Below are 18,063 nucleotides of genomic sequence, written 5' to 3'. Positions count from 1 at the left end.
TGGCACTGGAGGTCAGGGCTTTAACCCGTTGCACCACAGCACAGGCCCTGAGAATTTGCATTTCTAACAGGTTACCAGGTGATCCTGATGCTGTTGAAGAGGAAGCCATACTTTGTACCACCAAGTGCCAAGGAGAATTCAGTGTACATTTCTGAGATGCAGGTTTATATTAAAAAAAAAAATTTATATGAGAGGCAGCTAGACTGAGAAAGAAACCTTCCATTCACTGGTTCACTCCCCAAATTCCCACAATGGGTGGGGCTGGGCTGGAGCCAAAGCTAGGAGCTGGACACTCAATCCAGGTCTCCCATGTGGGTGACCAGGGACCCAAGAACTTTAGTCATCCCTGCTGCCTCCTACCTTTCCGCATATTAGCAGGGAGTTGGGAGCTGGAGCCAGGACTCGAACCTGGGGACTGTGATGTGGGACATTGGCATTTGAACTGGCATCTTAATGGCTAGGCCAAAGGCCTGCCCCTAGTTTTAAATTTTTAACCCCCTTGGATGACCACGCTTCCCCAGACCCCAACCACGCTACGTAGACCAAGCCTCTGCACCACCTGGGAAGCACCTTTATCTTTACTCATGATGACTGTTCCAGGTTCCCAGTGCCAAGCACTGCCAGGTCTTGGGCTCCTCCAGTGGGTGTGGTGGGTCGTGCGGATGAAGTGCAAGACGGGGCCCTGCCCTTAAGCAGATTAAGTCTAGTTTAGGGGTGGGGGAGAGAAACACAAGAAAGCAAAGGATGCAAAAAAAAAGTACTTCACTGCAGGGCTGACGCATTGGAGGTGAGGAGCGGAGTGGGGGTGGTGTGGAGCATGGACACAGAGGACTTCCAGGAGGAGTTGGAACTTGCACTGAGCTGAGCTAGGCTGTGGGTAAGCAGAGAGACGCCCAGGACTGGCACAAAGGGCCGGCAGAGCCCGGGGGTGGGAATGAGTGTGTCGGGCTGTGCCTGCTGGGAAGCCAGAGGACAATTGGGTGAGCAGAAGGGGCCAGGTGATGAAAGGCTGCTGGGTCCCGGCCAGGCGGCTCAGGATTCATGGGACTGAGAAAGGAGTCTTGCTCAGAGGAGAATGTGATGACCTCAGGGTTTGCGGAAGAGTTCCTGGGAGCCGTGTGGGGTGGAGCCCGAGGACAGCACCAGTGGTCAGGAGGTGGCCCTGAGAGCTTCGCTCTGTGAAAACTGAGCTCGAGAGGGTGGAGGTGATAACAGGAGGCTAGCCCAATTCCAGACTGAAAGCGTGCACTGCAGACCTACTGTGTGTCCAGCATTGGAGGGGGCTGGCTGGGTGTGCACCTGGGGGTGATTACAGGCTCTGCCTGAAGACCTGATGGCGTGAGGAAGAGTGTAGAGAGAGATGTCAGGGACGTGTGCTGAATGCCATGATGGAGGTGCACGTGGGAGCGGAGCAGAGAGGGAGGCCCGTGTCTGGGACACACAGATTTGGGAGGAATGATCGATGGCGCTGAACAGATTCTGGCTGACTTTCCCAGGCCGCCTCTGACAAAGGCGAGGTCTTATGTTTGCAGAACGGAAAGGAGCTCCTGCCCGATCCTCCCCTGGTGGTGGGGAGGTCGCCCTTTGAGTTCACCCTTGATTGGACGATGACAGTGCACTGCTGCGCTGGTTAGGTGGTGTCCATTCAAGTGTTCCTCTCCCTCTCGCTCTCGCCCTGCTGTTCAAAGTTTGCAAGGAGAGCTGTCACTCAGTTACTCATCACCCTTGCCCAGTTTTACATCTGTGTTCTCTACTATTTTTTGGCCACAGGAGTTTGTTTATTTATTTATTTGACAGGCAGAGTGGACAGTGAGAGAGAGAGACAGAGAGAAAGGTCTTCCTTTACCGTTGGTTCACCCTCCAATGGCCGCTGCGGCCCGCGCACTGCGGCCAGCGCACCGCACTGATCAGAAGCCAGGAGCCAGGTGCTTCTCCTGGTCTCCCATGCGGGTGCAGGGCCCAAGCACTTGGGCCATCCTCCACTGCCTTCCCGGGCCATAGCAGAGAGCTGGCCTGGAAGAGGGGCAACCAGGACAGAATCTGGTGCCCCGACCGGGACTAGAACCCGGTGTGCCGGCGCCGCAGGCGGAGGATTAGCCTATTGAGCCGTGGTGCCGGCCTACACAGGAGTGTATTTAAAATAAACCAAAATGGAATCAAGCCATATGTATCATTTGTGCGAGCTCACTTATCACTGTTTTGTGGACATGAGTCTCCCGTTGTTCATGGTTGTCATTGTGATGTTTGCATCCAGAGCGTCTCGTTGGTACACCAGTTCCTTGATGGAGGACATTAACTTCTCTCCAGCATCCCGGAGTCTGTGGAACTGTGTTTGTCCTTTCCTAGTCTCCCCATGGGCTGAATCCCCAAAGAATGCTGCACTGGTAATCACATAATCTGATTTTAAGTTTCAGATTTGTGGCTAGGAGCTCTATGACCTTAACTCCCGGAGCATCAACTTCCTGGTCTACATACGTAGGTTAATACTGACCGTGTGAGGTATCGAGATATGGCTTCAGGTCAATATTTGTAGAAGTGCTTTATAAAAACCTCATTTTTTTTTTTTTTTTTTACATCATGCTTGTAGCAAGTATCACTATCCAACTCCACTCATCAGGCCAGGGACCCTTGTGGTGTTAGTGAAAAACTTGCCTCTCATGTAGTACACTACCAACACTTGTGAATTCATGGCCAGTCAGTGGCCTCCCACTCCAGGCTCCAACAATGTGCACTAAGAACTTCAATATTAAAGCACAGTTGATATCACCTGATAAAAGCATGTGAGTATTTTTATAGATTAAAAAAAAGATAGAACTCATATACAATGCAATTCAGCCATGTACAGTGTACAAGAGAACTTCAAACAAGTCATAGAAAAATTAAATTAAAAGATAAATTTATGGGGGCAGGCATTGTGGTACAGCAGGTTAAGCCACTGAGACACCTGCATCCATATTGGGGTGCCTGGGATTCAGCTGTACCTCTGCTTCTGATCCACCTTCCTGCCAAGGCACATCTTGGGTCAAGTACTTTGGTCCCTGCTACCTACATAGAGTTGGATGGAGTTATTGGCTCCTGCTTTTGACCTGGCCCAGCCCTAGCTGTTGTGGGAATTTGGGGGGTGAACCAGCAGATGGAAGATTGTCTCTCTTACTCTTTCTTTCTCTCTTGCTCTGCTTTTCAAATAAAAATAAATAAGAATAAGTTTATTTTGATGCAAAATTTTTGAAATCTATGCATAGTTTTTTCATAATATACATTTTCCATCAACTTTGTGAATAGTCCTTGTATAATTCAATGACTTCAGTATATTCCAAGTTGTGTGACCATCACCATAATCAATTTAGGATAGTTCACCACACCACAAAAAACTCTAAGCCCATTAGCAATCATTCCTACCTCTACTCCTTTGCAATCATTAATCTACCTCTGTCTCTATTTGCCTATTCTGGCCATTTTATAGATGCAAATGAAATCACAAAATATGTGTAATTGAAATGTATTGTAATCATCTAATATAATCCTTTGTAAGTGGCTTATTTCCCTTAGCATAATATTCTCTCTCTCTCTCCATTTTTTTTTTTTTTGAGATTTATATTATTATAAAGTCAGAGTTAGTGGTAGAGATAGGGAATGACAGAATTCCCATCTGCTGGTTTACTCCCCAGATGGCTACAACAGCTAGGGCTGGGTCAGGCCAAAGCCAGGAGCTTCATCCGGGTCTCTCACGTCAGTGGCAGGGGCCCAAACACTTAGGCCATCTTTTGCTGCCTTCCACAGGCTGTTAACAGGAAGCCAGGCTGAAAGTGGAGCAGCTGGGACATGAACCGGTGCCCATATGGGAAGCCAGCATTGCAGACAGCAGCTTTACCTGCCATGCCACGATGCCAGCCCCTACTGTGGTATTCCCAAGGCTGATCCATGGTGCAGCATGTACCAGTACTTCATTCCTTTTACTCACAAATAATATTCCACTTATGGACAGAGCACGTTTGCTGAAGGACATTTGGGGCATATGGTTCCTGATATGCAGCGCTGAGTGGCATCTTTCAAGCACTGTTGTATGCCCCTTACTGTTTGATGAACCAAAAAGTGGAAGGACTCTTGATCATTTTGCAGTGTTTAATGTGGAAATCAGGCCACTATTAAGAGAAGCATTGTAAGCCGGCGCCATGGCTCAACAGGCTAATCCTCCCCTGCGGCGCCGGCACACCAGGTTCTAGTCCCGGTCGGGGTGCCGGATTCTGTCCTGGTTGCCCCTCTTCCAGGCCAGCTTTCTGCTGTGGCCTGGGAGTGCAGTGGAGGATGGCCCAAGTGCTTGGGCCCTGCACCCCATGGGAGACCAGGAGAAGCACCTGGCTCCTGGCTTCGGATCAGCGCGATGTGCCGGCCGCAGCGGCCATTGGAGGGTGAACCAACGGCAAAAGGAAGACCTTTCTCTCTGTCTCTCTCTCTCACTGTCCACTCTGCCTGTCAAAAAAAAAAAAAAAAAAAAAAGGCCGGCGCCGTGGCTCAACAGGCTAATCCTCCGCCTTGCGGCGCCGGCACACCGGGTTCTAGTCCCGGTCGGGGCACCGATCCTGTCCCGGTTGCCCCTCTTCCAGGCCAGCTCTCTGCTGTGGCCAGGGAGTGCAGTGGAGGATAGCCCAAGTGTTTGGGCTCTGCACCCCATGGGAGACCAGGATAAGCACCTGGCTCCTGCCATCGGAACAGCGCGGTGCGCCGGCCGCAGCGCGCTACCGCGGCGGCCATTGGAGGGTGAACCAACGGCAAAAGGAAGACCTTTCTCTCTGTCTCTCTCTCTCTCTCTCACTGTCCACTCTGCCTGTCAAAAATAAAAAAAAAAAAAAAAAAAAAAAAAAAAAAAAAAAAAAGAAGCATTGTAGAGCTGTCCCAGTGAAGAGTAAGTACCCATTCCAGGAGGGGATCTCTGACTTCCTTCCAAGTGTTAACTTTTCCTGGCCTGGGAAATGGGAAGAGGGGCTTCAGGAGACACAGGGGGCTGCCAGGCTCTGGCTTGGCTAGGAGGAGGTGGACATGTTGGGTACGAGGGAGACAGGGATAAATTGCCTTGGTAGAGACTGGAGGGCCCAGGAAACTGAGTGGGGGCCAGATGACAGGCCGAGGGGAGCCTCTACTTTCTGCTCATTTGGGGGGCAAATGAGACAGGGCTGTGTGGTCGTGTCCTTTGGCCTCCCCCTACCCCGGGACTGGAGGGTACCCTGAATGAGGAGTCAGCCTCCCTGTGTGTCAGGGCTTTCTGGACTCAGGCTGCCTGTGGGCGGGAGGGAAATAGTCTCCACTTCCTCCTTGGCTACCTGCTAGGTTGATGTAATCTGTGCTCGGCCCATCCCCTCGCAGCCGCCTTCCCTGTGCAGGTGCCAGGTCTGAGTTGTCTGAAGCGTGAGGCAGGGTGGAGAGGAAAGGGAACGGGGCTGCCAGCCAGGAGACCGGTGTGGTCCTGCGTCTGCCACTGCCTGGGAGGAGGGGCACTGGGGCTCATCCCTTCCCTTCCCTGGCCTTGGTGTACAGTGAGGGTGATGGTGAGCAGTTCCCTTTACAACATGAAGGTTGCCAAGCGTCAGCGTGTACTGGGGGCTCTCAGAAAGCTCCACAGTTGGTTCCGTCCTGCTTGGACTGGGTGGGGAGTTTGTTACTTCTCTTGAGAGCCGTGATATAGGCGGTGAGGTCTGTCCTCAGCGGGGAGTTGCCATGGGCTGACATGGACTGTATAGACCAGGCCATGGTTGGAGAAGAGGTCATCTTGGCTTCTTTGGCACCTGGCTGGTCAGTCTGGATGCCTGAGGCCTGGGTGCCAGTGCAGACTCTTTGGCTCTGGACCGTTTTTGGTAAACTGACAAAAACTGCCTGTGGCAGAGCTCTGGGAGGGATGCAGCCACTAGCAGGTGTTGCTGTGGTTGGGGAGGGGGGTCAGGCTGGCCTGGAGAAGCTGGATGGGTAGGGCCACACCGTGTGGTTGGCGCTGAGGCCCTCAGGATGATAGGGTGCTAGGAGTAGGCACAGGGAGAGCTGTGCCAGGTGGGCTGGTTTTGTCCACATTGCAGAGTTTTCCAGGGTTGGGCCTAGTTCTACTCCTGGGTCTACTCCTTGTATTCACTCCCCACCCTTTGTAGGGAGGAGAGTTCCTAGTTTTCTCCCCCTCCACCCTCAGCTTGGCCACCTGTCTCTAGTGTTTGCCAGGTGGACTGGTAGAAGCCATTCCCATCTTGGAAGGGCTCATGGCTGTGCTTCCACCTTCTGGGCTGATGCAGGCATCCCTTCCACGTCTTCTCTAGCACCTGCCTGTCTGCCCTGCTCTGCCTGTGGACTCCTGGACTGGCCTCCAGGATTTAGATCAAGGAGAGAGCAACTCCTGCTCTTGTTTCTCCTGTCTATGGTGACTGCATCTACTAACCCCTGCTCGCACACAGGCCCTGAAGGTGAAGCAGTGTCTGAACCTCCTGCTGCTCTCTAGGAACATCCAGATGGGATGATTTGTTTCTCTTAGCTAAGTGGACATCACTCCAGAGGAGCACCCCTGACTCCCCAGACACCACTGGGCAGACCCTGAGGGATGAGTATTGGGTTTTCTCAGAGGTCATGTCTGTCTTACACCTCAAGCACAGGCCTGAAGCCGGAGCAGGGCACCAGGTGGCCCAGCTGAGCCCTTGTCTGGGAAGTGGGGGCTCTCTCACATTCCTTACTCAGATTAAGGAAGAGAATGACTTGAAAATTCATGAGAATCCTCATCTCAAAGGAGCTACGGTAGTCGAAGGCATTAGTGTTTCAAAGGGAAGAAAGAGAAGCCGTTCCTGATTTTGGCACTGAAGCCAAGAGTATGATGTCAGAGAACAACCTGTGGCTGCCTAAAGGGGAGGGAGTGGCTCTCAGAGCTCTGACATTCCTGGGTTGTGTCCTAGGCTGACTCAGAGGCAGCTGTGCACGTGCTAAAGGCCTCTGCATGCGTGCCCCGGAACCAGGGAGGAAGCCCACTGCCAAACCAAGGGGCCTACCGTGGGATGGCTGTGATGACAGCGGAGCGGGAGGAGCCGCCAAACCAGCCAGCAGGTTCCATTGCAGCCTAGCAGAGACCCCACACCTCCACCCCTTGCAAATGGGGCGGTAACATCTTTGAAAGTCTGGATCCCACCGAGGAGCTGAAACTCCTCAGAAGGGTCTTCTTGTCTAAACAAAGCTGCGCCAGGCAGGCAGAGGTATCCCATGAGGCAAATCACGATAGTGATGGTGACAAATATCCTTCTGCTAAATTCACCCATGTAGACATAGAGCTGCTAGTGTCACAGGGAGAGAGAGAGAGACGACGTTATGTGGCTCTTGATGGGAGCTCCCAGCACCATGGGTGGAGTTCTGATAAATGTTCCAGTCAGTCATTCATCTGCCCATTAATTAATTAAATATAGTTTTTGACCATTATGCACAAATTACTATGACCAATACAGTGGAAGACGTGGGGACAAACAAACCTTCAAACAGTGTGTTCTCAAAGTACGTTTGCAGGATATTATTTATGAGCAGAGCTTGGAAAGCTGATTTCCTGTTTCCAACAAGAAGACCAAAACAACAAAAAAATTTCGTTTTAAAGTTTTGTTTATTGGAAGTCTTCCATCCTCTGGTTCACTTCTCAAACGTCTGCAACTGCCGGAGTTGAGCCGATCCGTAGCCAGTAGTCAGGAGCTTCATCCGGGTCTCCCCCGGGGGTGCAGGGGCAGAAGCACTTGGGCCATTTTTCTGCTGCGTTCCCAGGCACATTAGCAGGGAGCTGGATTGGAAGTGAAGTAGCCGGAACTTGAACTGATGTCCATATGTGATGCTGGCACTGCAGGCGGCAGCTTAACCTGCTCCAAGAAAGAATTTGAGGGGCAAGCATTTGTCGTAGCAGTTAACATGCTCATGTTCAGTATCAGAGACCCCAGGTTCGATTCCCAGCTCCAACTCCTGACACCAGTTTCGTGCTAATGGAGACCCTGGGAGGCAGAGGTGATGGCTCAAGTACTTGGGTTCCTGCCTCCTACATGGGAGGCCTGGGTGGCTTTCCTGAGCGCTCAGTGTCGGCTCAATCCAGCCATGTCTGCTCTGGGCATTTGCCTCTCGATTTCTGATGAATTGTGTTCGTAAGATATTTCAAACTACCTCATCCTTTCCTCTAAACAAAGGGTGGGAACCGTTTTTCTGCCAAGGACCATTCGTGGGCCATATAAGTTAAAAATGAGCCTGCTCTAGCTGTATTGAATTTCGGGTTCCACCTGTGGTTGCCTTGGCAGGGCCAGACCACGTGACTTCATGTACCTTGGATGGCCCCTGGGCCGGACACTCCCCAGCCCTGCAAACACCAGGGCTAATCCACATTGAGCAGTGAGCTGCCTACCAAATGTGATGGGGCCTGATTGTGCCGCAGGCTCTCCAAGGCTTAGCTGCTCCTCTGTAGGGGGCTGGGGAACACCTGGCCCCCAGGGCACGCACCCAGGCTCCTGTGGGTGAGCAATGAGGACCCCTCTGTGAAACCACCTAGGGCTATTGACTGTTATTCCCAGGAGGGGTCATTGAACATGTGCTTATCAGTTTGTGTTTACTGGTGAGACTGCCTTTAGCGAGGAAGGAAAACTGGTTTTCAGCAAGAAAACCCAGAACGGTGGGGTCGAACCCAGGACTCCGTTCAGCAGTGGGCTGCAATGTTTTCTAAAACAGTGCTGCTCAAACTTGAATGGGGACGTGAGCTACCGGGCGGCAGGCGACAGGTGCTGCTTATCTAATGAGCTCTCAGGGGAAGTCAGTGCTGCTGGGCCACAGACCACACTTTGAGGAGCAGGGCTGTCAGGGGTGCAGTGTCCAGTGGGGAGGAGCGGAAAGGAAGCACAGCCCAGGGGTCCCCAGGCAGGCGCCCCTGCTGCTGACCTGTTGGAGCCACAGGGGGAAGAGTTGCAGAGAGGTCTGGGAGGCTGCTCAGCCCCGCCGCCCCCCCGCCGGCAGCACTGGGAGGAAGAGGCCGCTGTCTTCCTGGGCTGTGTGCTTGTCTGGGGTTTGGAAGGCAGAAATGTGCTCTGGGAGGGTAGGAGGAAGAAGAGGAGGAGGAGGAGGAGGAGGAAGGAAGGAGGTGGCCCCGTCATATATGTAATGTGTGGGGGCAGCTGCCTTTCCCCTCGGCTGGACAGTGATCTAGAGATAGCAGAGTGAGCCACTTCCTGCCGCCGGCATCTCACGGGGCAGCGCGGCGGAAGGCGGTGCAGACCGGATCGTGTGTGGGGTCAGGGGGGCCGGGCAGTGGAGGTGGTGAGGAGTGATGGCTGAAGTGTTTTGGAACAGGAAAGGAGCGAGGAGCAAGCAATCAGAAGGTGCCCTGTTCCCCTTTTTCCTGCATTCCTGCCACACCTTCTGTGTTCACCCTTTCCCAGCTGGCCAGGCTCTTGGTGCCCTCATGCTGCCCTGACGTCAAATCATTCCCACTTGGCCTGAGTGTAGTTGAATTCTGCCTGTGGGTGGGAGAGCAGCCTGATTCGATTCATCCACACTGGGGGCCACATGGCTACAGACCCACTGGGCACACAAGCATCGCGCTGCCCACCGATCCCTCCCTGCTTCTCCTCCCGGCCTGAGCCTGAGCTGTAGGGAAACCCGAGGCTCTGAACAGGTCTCTCTTGCTGTGGGTACTGACACCTAAGGGACCTGCTGGCGGGGGAGCCATAGGGACAAATCCAGATGTGCCAGGTGCCGGTGTCTGTTCAACGAGAAGGGGTCTCTCTGCCTCCACAGTGGGCACCCAGCAGGAGGCGAGGATGTCAGAAGTTTGCTGTGGTGGTGTGATTTTCACACTAAGTTCGCTGTGCAGACTTAGGGGCTGGTGTGTGTGTATGTGTGTGTGTGTGTGGTTACAAGCAAGTGCTTTGTGCTGTGCCCTTTTCAAATTTTATCTTTGCTGTGATCTATCTTGTGCATTAAACCACTATGTAAGATTTATAAGGATGGCCGGCGCCGCGGCTCAATAGGCTAATCCTCCGCCTTGCGGCGCCGGCACCCTGGGTTCTAGTCCCAGTTGGGGCACCGGATTCTGTCCCAGTTGCCCCTCTTCCAGGCCAGCTCTCTGCTGTGGCCAGGGAATGCAGTGGAGGATGGCCCAAGTCCTTGGGCCCTGCACCCCATGGGAGACCAGGAGAAGCTCCTGGCTCCTGGCTTCTGATCAGCGTGATGCGCCGGCCACGGTGGCCATTGGAGGGTGAACCAATGGCAAAGGAAGACCTTTCTCTCTCTCTCTCACTGTCCACTCTGCCTGACAAAAAAAAAAAAAAAAGATTTATAAGGGGACTTCAAACTAGGAAAATGAAATTAAAAGTTTATTTTGGTGTAAAACTTTTTGAAATCCATGTGTAATTTTTTCCTAAAATATACATTGCTTTGATTCTCCCCCCCCCCCCATATGCATGGAATTTGTTTTACTTTTTTGCACCAAAATCAAAACTTCTCTTTTAATTACATTTTTTTCCTGTGAACTTTTTGATATCGCCTGTATTTGAAGAAAGCATTTTTAAATGCAAGAAGGGGTAAAAGTGGTTGTCTCTGGGGAGTCGGGCTTGGAGGAGGAAGGATGTTGCCGGAGGATCTTGCTTCCATTGTAAAGCCTTCTGTGCAATGCCATTTTGCCCTAGTGGAGCTCATGCGTATTACTCTGCTAAACATGCAAATTAAAGGGATCAGTGCTGTAGTGCAGCGAGGTATGCCACTGCTTGTGACACAAGCATCCCATATCGGAACGCTGGCTCAAGTCTTGGCCGCCCTGCTTCTGATCCAGCTTCCTGCTAATGTGCTTGGGCAGGCAGCGAATGATGCCCTAAGTGCTTGGGCCTCTGCCATCCCTCCTGGCTCCTGGCTTCAGCCTGACCCAGCCCAGCCTTGGCTGTTGCAACCATTTAGGGTGGGGATGAATCAGCTGATGGGAGATCTCTCTTTTTTTCTCTCTGTCCTTCACTCTGCCTTTCAAATAGCTCTCTTTTTTAATTTAAATAACTAATGAAAAGAAATAGACCTCTGACACTGAAGCAAGATGGGAAATCCTTGCTGTGGGAGAAAGATGCAGGACTGGGAGCAGAGAGACCTGGGGTCTCAGGCGTTTGCCTGTGACCTCTTCTACAATCTGGTGCAGGCGGCTCTGAGTGTTTCCTCAGCCGTGGCATGGGAGAAGAGCCGGTCCTTCCCCTCCTCTGTGGTTTGACCCTGCTGTTCCAGGAGCAGCTGTCGGCAGTGGGGCCAGAAGTGTCCTCCCAGTCCCCACAGGTCTAGCACCTACCATGTGGGTGGTCCCAACCCACATCCACACCCACACCCACACCCATGAGCTGGCCAGATAACTCCTGCACCAGAGATGAGGGAGGTTTTGACCAAGTTAATTTGCTTCTTCCCAGCCTCTGGCATCTGTGGGAAGAGTGAATGTGCAGGTTTCCTGAATAGCGCATGTGCTGTGCCCCAAGCTGGGTGTAGTCCATGTCAAGGCACAGTAGGTGCCTGGCATGAGGTTGGATGTCCTAAGGAGTGGAAAGAAGTTTTGAAAATTGGCTCCGCTGTTCAAGAACGGATACTCAGAGTCTTTGGCTCAGCCAGATAAGAGGAATGAGGATGGGACAGGGTAGCTGCCTTCTTCCTGCAGTTGGTGGCTGCTGCACGCGTGGGGCACAGCCTCTTGTTTATCTTTGTGTTCCCAAGGCTCATTGGGCACTTCGGGATGCAGGAAGCATGACAGTGAATTCACTCCTGCCCTGCGGGCATTTCTGGCCCCCGGTGGGATCCAGGCGAGCGCTGGAGAGAGCAGTCCAGGGCAGTGCCCCACGATGGGGAGGATGCCGAACCATCCTGCACAGGGCACCATGGTTATGGTCACGACAGTCTCAGCTGCTCCTGGATGAGCTTCCTGCCAACGCCCCGGGGTCTCCTCGAGTGGTGAGCCCACCCAGCAGAGTCTTGGGGACCCAGACAGAAAGCAAGGACACGTCTCTGTGCATGTGGGAGTCTTGCGAGCCAGGCCCAGCCTGGGGCAGTAGACCCTGACCTGGAGGAAACTGGGTGGGGGCAGGTGGCCCAAGGGAGACAGTCTGTCCCTTGGCTGTCCTGGGCCCTGACGTGTTGAGACACCACCTGGCTTCCCCTCTGTGCTCTGGAGGGAGGCCAGGACCTGCCAGCTCTCAAGATAAGGCAGGAATGCACCCGTCTGGCTCGCCCGGGCCGTGGGCGAGCCAGGGACTGCTCAGTGGGCTGTTGGAATTCTTTTCCTGGGATATTGCGAGGACGTGGGTGCCAGTGTCTGCTTTGAATCATGACACTCATCGTCTAGTGGGCTCATCCTTCCTCGGTCGGAACCCTTCTGTGGTCACCAAGGACGTACCAGGCTCTGGGTTCTCATGTTTCTCGGATTGCATTTTCTCATCTGTCCTGTGAGATACATGGATTATTTTCATTTTACAGGCGAGGAAACTGATGCTCAGAAAGCTAAAAATAAAACCATGAGCGACGGCGTTTGCCTGGTGTCTTCGCTGTTTCGGGCACTCGCAAACAGCTCAGTGCACTGAATCCTAACCACAACCAGTGTGGTGGCTGTGGTCCCCGCCTCAGGGCTCCCACAGCCAGCTCCTAGCCGGCTGGGGCCTGCGTGATCCTGGGGTCCTCTCCAGATCTGAGCCCCTGTGCTCTGGACGTGCTGTTCTCCTGTGCAAGTCCAGTGTGGGGCCCCTGGAGGCAGCTCGTGGGCCATGCTCAATGGGTGGGCATTATGGAGGGAAGGGGCCATTCTAGACCTCAGCCTTGTGTTGGAGATGACGCATTCCTTTCCTGCGTCCTGACAATGAGCCTTGAACGAAAGCTGTCGGGCAGTGCCAAATCCTTAACGACTTTGGGCAGAGTCAGAGGAACAGGCAGGAGTGGCAGCCCCCAAGGCGCCTGGTAGCTACTAATTGGGAGTAGTGTTGACAGAGGAGATGGCACAGCCATGCTCTGAGCCGCTGGCCCCACCGGGACTCTGGCTTCTGCTGGGGGCCGGTGCTGGGTGGGAGGAGGAGGTGGAGAGAGATGTGTTTCCAAGAGGGCTTGCACTTGCTCCTTCTGCCCCTCCCTGCTCTCCAGGCTCATGGGCACGGGCAGGCTGGGTGTGGATCTGCGTTAAATCCCTTTGAGGGCGGGGGTGAGGGAATGGGCCACCTGCAAGCCTGCAGGCAGGAGGAGGGGGTGGCACTGCGCCATTCCTGTGGGAAACACTTTCTTTGTGATTGTTTTGGCCATTGGGATCCGTGGTGACTGTGCAGTGGTCGGGGCCATCTTGGAAGGCGTGCTCTGCGGCTCGCTGTGTCCCGGGCCAGTGAGCCCTGCAGGGTGGAGCCACCTGTAATTCTTCCTTTTTGTGAATGCCGAGGATCACAGGGAGAGGCACTTAGACCATTAGAATCTACAGAGGGAAGGTCAAACGCCAGCCACAGACCCTCTGCAAAATTATGATTTGGCAGACCTGTGCTAAGGCCTGGACAGGTGCATTTTTAGCAGGCTCCCCAGACTGCTCTGCTGCACCCCCGAGGCTGAGGGCTACCAGAAGAAGGAAGGAAATGCACCCACGATCAAGGCCGCCGCTGTTGTCACCGACCACCAAGACAGCAAGGGGGAGCTGGGGGAGATTGTGGCAGGTTCGTGGGCTGCAGCCAGGAAGGGGATGAGCCTCCCAGGGCAAGCAAATGTCTTTGTGGGCGTCATTTCGGGAAGAAGAGCATCCTGGGAGCCCTGTTAGGAAGGGCGCCACACAACCTCATGGATGAAGGGGGAATTTGTTGTGCTGGTTGCCCCATAGATGTGGGTGCCCTGGGGGCCCAGACATGCTCACCCCTGGACGCCGTCCTGTCCAGTCCTTGATAGACGTTGGCCAGGAGTGGGAGCACAGCGACTTTGAAGACAGGACAGGGGTGAGGGCTGAGGGATACTGGTGGACCCTCCAGTCCTGTGCAGCAGGCTCAAGGTGTCACCTGCACGGAGTGCCTAGCTGTCCCACACTGTCAGAAGTCCCACGGAGGCACAGACTTGCTGCTTGTGAACACCCCAAGGCGCAGCAGTTGGGTGACTGAAGTGCCAGGAGAGGGAGGTGACAGCAAACCTGGTTCCCACCATCAGGAGCTGACAACGGCCAGAAGCTCCTGGTTAGACAATGGGCCCATCATGACTGAGCTGTGATGAAGTTGGTTGGGGAAAATATATTTGTAAGACACGTGACAAAGGGTTAACGTCATAAATGTGTCATAGCTTTTATGTACAATAAGAAGAGGCCAACACCCCAACAGAAAAACCAGCAAAGCATACATGAGCGGGGAGTTCTGATGACCAATACACATGGGAAAAGACTGCACTCTTACTGGTAATCAGCTCCAAGTGGATGTCATTCCAGTTAAGACAACACAGAAATACCACCTTTCAAGTACCACAGTAGTGATGCTGGAAAAAGCACCAAGGCCGTGTTTGGGGAGAGGAGGGGAAGCCTGGCTGGGGCATAGGAGTGGGCTGAGGCTGTTTGTAGTTATTAATAGGGTTAATCAGTCTTTCTGGAGGATGATCAGTTAGCATCAAAAAGCCTTAAAACTGTCCATATCATTGATGAAGGATGCTTTTTCTTGGTATTTATCTTAAGAAAGACAATCAGGGAGTGTATGCATAAGTTATGCATAAGTTATTTATAGCAGTGTTATTAATGATATTAAAGATTATAATTGATATTAATGAGTTAATGATATTAAAAATTGTTTGACCTTGTGGTCAAGTCACATCTAGGACGCCTGTGTCCCCTGTTGGAGGACCTGGCTCTGGCTCCTGACTCCAGCTTCCTGCTAAGGCAGACCCTGGGAGGCAGCGCTGATGGCTCAGGTCATTGGGTTCCTGTCCAACAAGTGAACCAGTGGACAGGAGCTCACTCTCAAATACATTTGTTTCTAAATTGCAAATACATGTCTAACATTAAGAATTTTCTTTAAAAACCGAGGTTTATCTGTACGATGGGCCATTATACAGCCATTAAAAGCTGGATATTAAGAGAATTTTTAATTATGTGGGAAAATGTTCATGCTTTATTATTAAGTGAAGAGTTAAAAAAGAAAAGCAGGCTCCAAACTCATATCTACAGCGTTCCTCTCCCTTATATTAAAAATAAATGAACAGGGATGGACATCTGGCCTAGAGGTTAAGACACCAATTATGATGCTTACACCGCACGTTGGAATGCTTGGCTTTGATTCCGGCTCCCTGCTATTGTAGACCCTGGGAGGCAGCAGTGATGGCTCAAGCAGCTGAGCTCCTGCCATCCACGTGGAAGATTGCATTGCAATCGGTCAGGGCTCCTGGCTTTGGCCCTAGCTGGGGGCCCTTGCAGGCATTTAGGGAATGAATCAGTTTGGGATCTCTCTCTCTCTCTCTCTCTCTCTCTCTCTCTCTCTCTCTCTCTCTTTCTCTCTCTGCCTCTCAAGGAAGTTAACTTAAATTAAAAAAAAAATGAATAGAAATGACTGTGGTTTGCACCAGGAAAACTCTGAGAGCAGACATCAGAGGTGATGTGGTTATCTCAGAAGATGGGATTGAAAACAAGTTTTTAGCTTCCACTTTGTGTTTTTCTGTTTTCCTTTTTAAATAGGGGGCGTGTTTCTTTAATAATAAAAACCAGTCAAGTAAGGGTTTTCCTTTTTAAGTGAGCCTGCCATTGCTGTGTTCCTTTTGTCTTGAGGACCATGGCAGGTGACAAGGCCGTCCTACCCTTCCTGCCTCTGCAGTTTATATTATCATTTCTACAAACGCTGGCTGAACACCTGTTTGGTGCCCAGGGCAGAGCTGGGCCCTGAGAGAGTGATGAAGATGACAGCTCTTCCCCTGCAGGTCCCTCCGGGATGCTTGGTATTTGAGGCTAAGATGAATTCCCAGGTCATTTGCCCTCAAAGTACATTTGTGGCGTTTTGAGTGTCCAGCATTTTGCTGGCCATGAAGATGGTATGGGGGTGTCTCGCTGAGTGCCTGAGAGCTCCATCCTTGCCTGAAGCCCTGGTCCCCCTCTGTCTTTGGAAATGCAGTTGGCAGCTCTTGACTGATAAATCAGTAGGCTGTGATGATTTCCAGGGGACCGGGCCCTGTGCAGTACAGTGGGACACTGAAAAATCATGCTGTGTGTCTCTGGACTGTGTCTCACACGGATGCATGCATGTGACATGCTGCCGTGTGTCAGGCAATCCTAGCAGGATAAGAAAGATAAGGAAGCGAACTCTGCTCTCAGGCTCAATGTGCTCCTATGGCCAAGTGTGCAAGAGTATAGGAAAAACCAAACCAAGGTGCTGTTCCCGGTTCTCTCACTCAACAATCAACACAGAACACGTCCGAGACCCCCTGTCACCAGCCTGTGTGGCGATTTCTCCCCACCAGCAGTGTCCTCCAAGTTTGTTCTGACATCGTCTACTGGAGGTAGAATCACATCCCACAGATTGAGCGCTCAGTCCCACCTTCAGTGCCAGTCGCAAATAGCGGGTTGTCACCAGTGCTTCTGACCTGTAAATTCTGGCTGTAAATCAGCATCCCCAAGATCACCTTCCTTGGGTCTGACTAATTTTCTAGAGCAGCTCACCGGACTCATGGAAGCACATGTCCAGTATGGAGGATCTCAGAAAGAAGGCTGATAAGGAGACAAACATAATGAGAATGGAGAAGGGGTGTAGAGCTTCCCGCCAGGGAGGGTGCAGAGTAAAACCTCCTGTCAGGAATCCCCGCGTGGTCAGCTGTCTCCAGACCCAGTCCCTTTGGTTGTTTTTTTTTTTTTTTTTTTAATATTCATTTTATTTGAAAGAATTACACAGAGAGAACAAGAGGGAGAGAGAGAGAGAGGGGTGGGGGGGTCTTCCATCTGCTGGTTCACTCCCCAGATGGCCACAATGGCTGGAGCTATGCCAATCTGAAGCCAGGAGCCAGGAGCTTTTTCTGGGTCTCCCACATGGGTTCAGAGGCCCAAGGACTTGGACCACCTTCGACTGCCTTCCTAGGCCATAGCAGAGAGCTGGATTGGAAGTGAAGCAGCCAGGACTCGAACTGGTACCCATATAGGATGTGGGTACTACAGGTGGTGGCTTTACCTGCTACACCACAGCCGGTTCCCCCTTTGGGTTTTTATGGAGGCTTCATTACATAGACCAGAGTGATTAAATCATTGGCCATTGGTGATTGATTTAACCTCAGTCTCTCTCCTTCCTGGAGGTTGAGGTGTGGGAAGGTCTCAACGCTCTAACCCTGCCTTGGTCTCCCCTGTGATCCGTTCCCCTTCTGGCAGCTACCATTCAGCTCATTAGCATAGGAAAAGACCCATATGGCCAGGGAGGTTCCAAGTGTCTTAGGAGTTACATGACAGGAAATGAGGATGAAGACCAAATACGTATTTCAGAAGACCACAGGCCTCAGGAGAGAAAGAGATTTGGAAGTTAGTGGTGGAGCCAGGACTCCTAACCTCTGCTCTGCCCACAACATGGGTCTGAGTGTTTGGGAGGGGCAATTTTGTGAACTGTCAAGTGGTGATCCGGAAGCCAATTTGGGATAAAAGATTCACAGAAATCAAGAAACAGAATCTACCAGAAGTGGCTAGGAGTTGAGGCTGTAAATGAAATTATAGCAAGGGTACTTGGGCATTAAAGTCCAGGTGTGCAGAAGAAAATGGGCAGAGAGGGGCCATAGTGGGTAGGGCTGTTGCCTGCAGTGCTGGCATCCCATATGGGCTCCGGTTCTAGTCCCGGCTGCTCCACTTCCAATCCAGCTCTCCGCTGTGGCCTGGGAAAGCAGTAGAAGATGGCCCAGATGCTTGGGCCCCTGCACCTGCATGGGGGACCTGGAGGAAGCTTCTGGCTCCTGGCTTCAGATTAGCGCAGCTCAGGCCGTCCCGGCCACCTGGGGAGTGAACCATTGGATGAGAGACCTTCTCTCTCTCTTTCCCTCTGCTTCTCTGTAACTCTGACTTTCATATAAATAAGTAAATCTTTTTTTAAAAAAGATGGACAAGGAATCATTGGTAACAATTTG

General features: G+C 52.2%; 1 protein-coding gene and 1 non-coding gene across 3 annotated transcripts in view; one reads left to right on the top strand and one right to left on the bottom strand.

Annotated features, from left to right (window-relative positions):
- DAPK2 (death associated protein kinase 2) overlaps nt 1-18,063 on the top strand; it is a 144,503-nt gene that overhangs the window by 66,139 nt on the left and 60,301 nt on the right. The gene's annotated exons all lie outside the window — the stretch shown is intronic.
- On the bottom strand, nt 2,580-2,733 carry LOC133770669 (small nucleolar RNA SNORA62/SNORA6 family). Its single transcript, XR_009867373.1, has one exon. It is a non-coding gene; the product is annotated as a small nucleolar RNA SNORA62/SNORA6 family (small nucleolar RNA).

The sequence above is a fragment of the Lepus europaeus genome, chromosome 11 (genome assembly GCF_033115175.1).
Source record: "Lepus europaeus isolate LE1 chromosome 11, mLepTim1.pri, whole genome shotgun sequence".
Taxonomy (NCBI): Eukaryota; Metazoa; Chordata; class Mammalia; order Lagomorpha; family Leporidae; genus Lepus; species Lepus europaeus.
The sequence above is the reverse complement of the archived record's forward strand: the minus strand, read 5'-3'. Positions and strand labels throughout refer to the sequence as shown.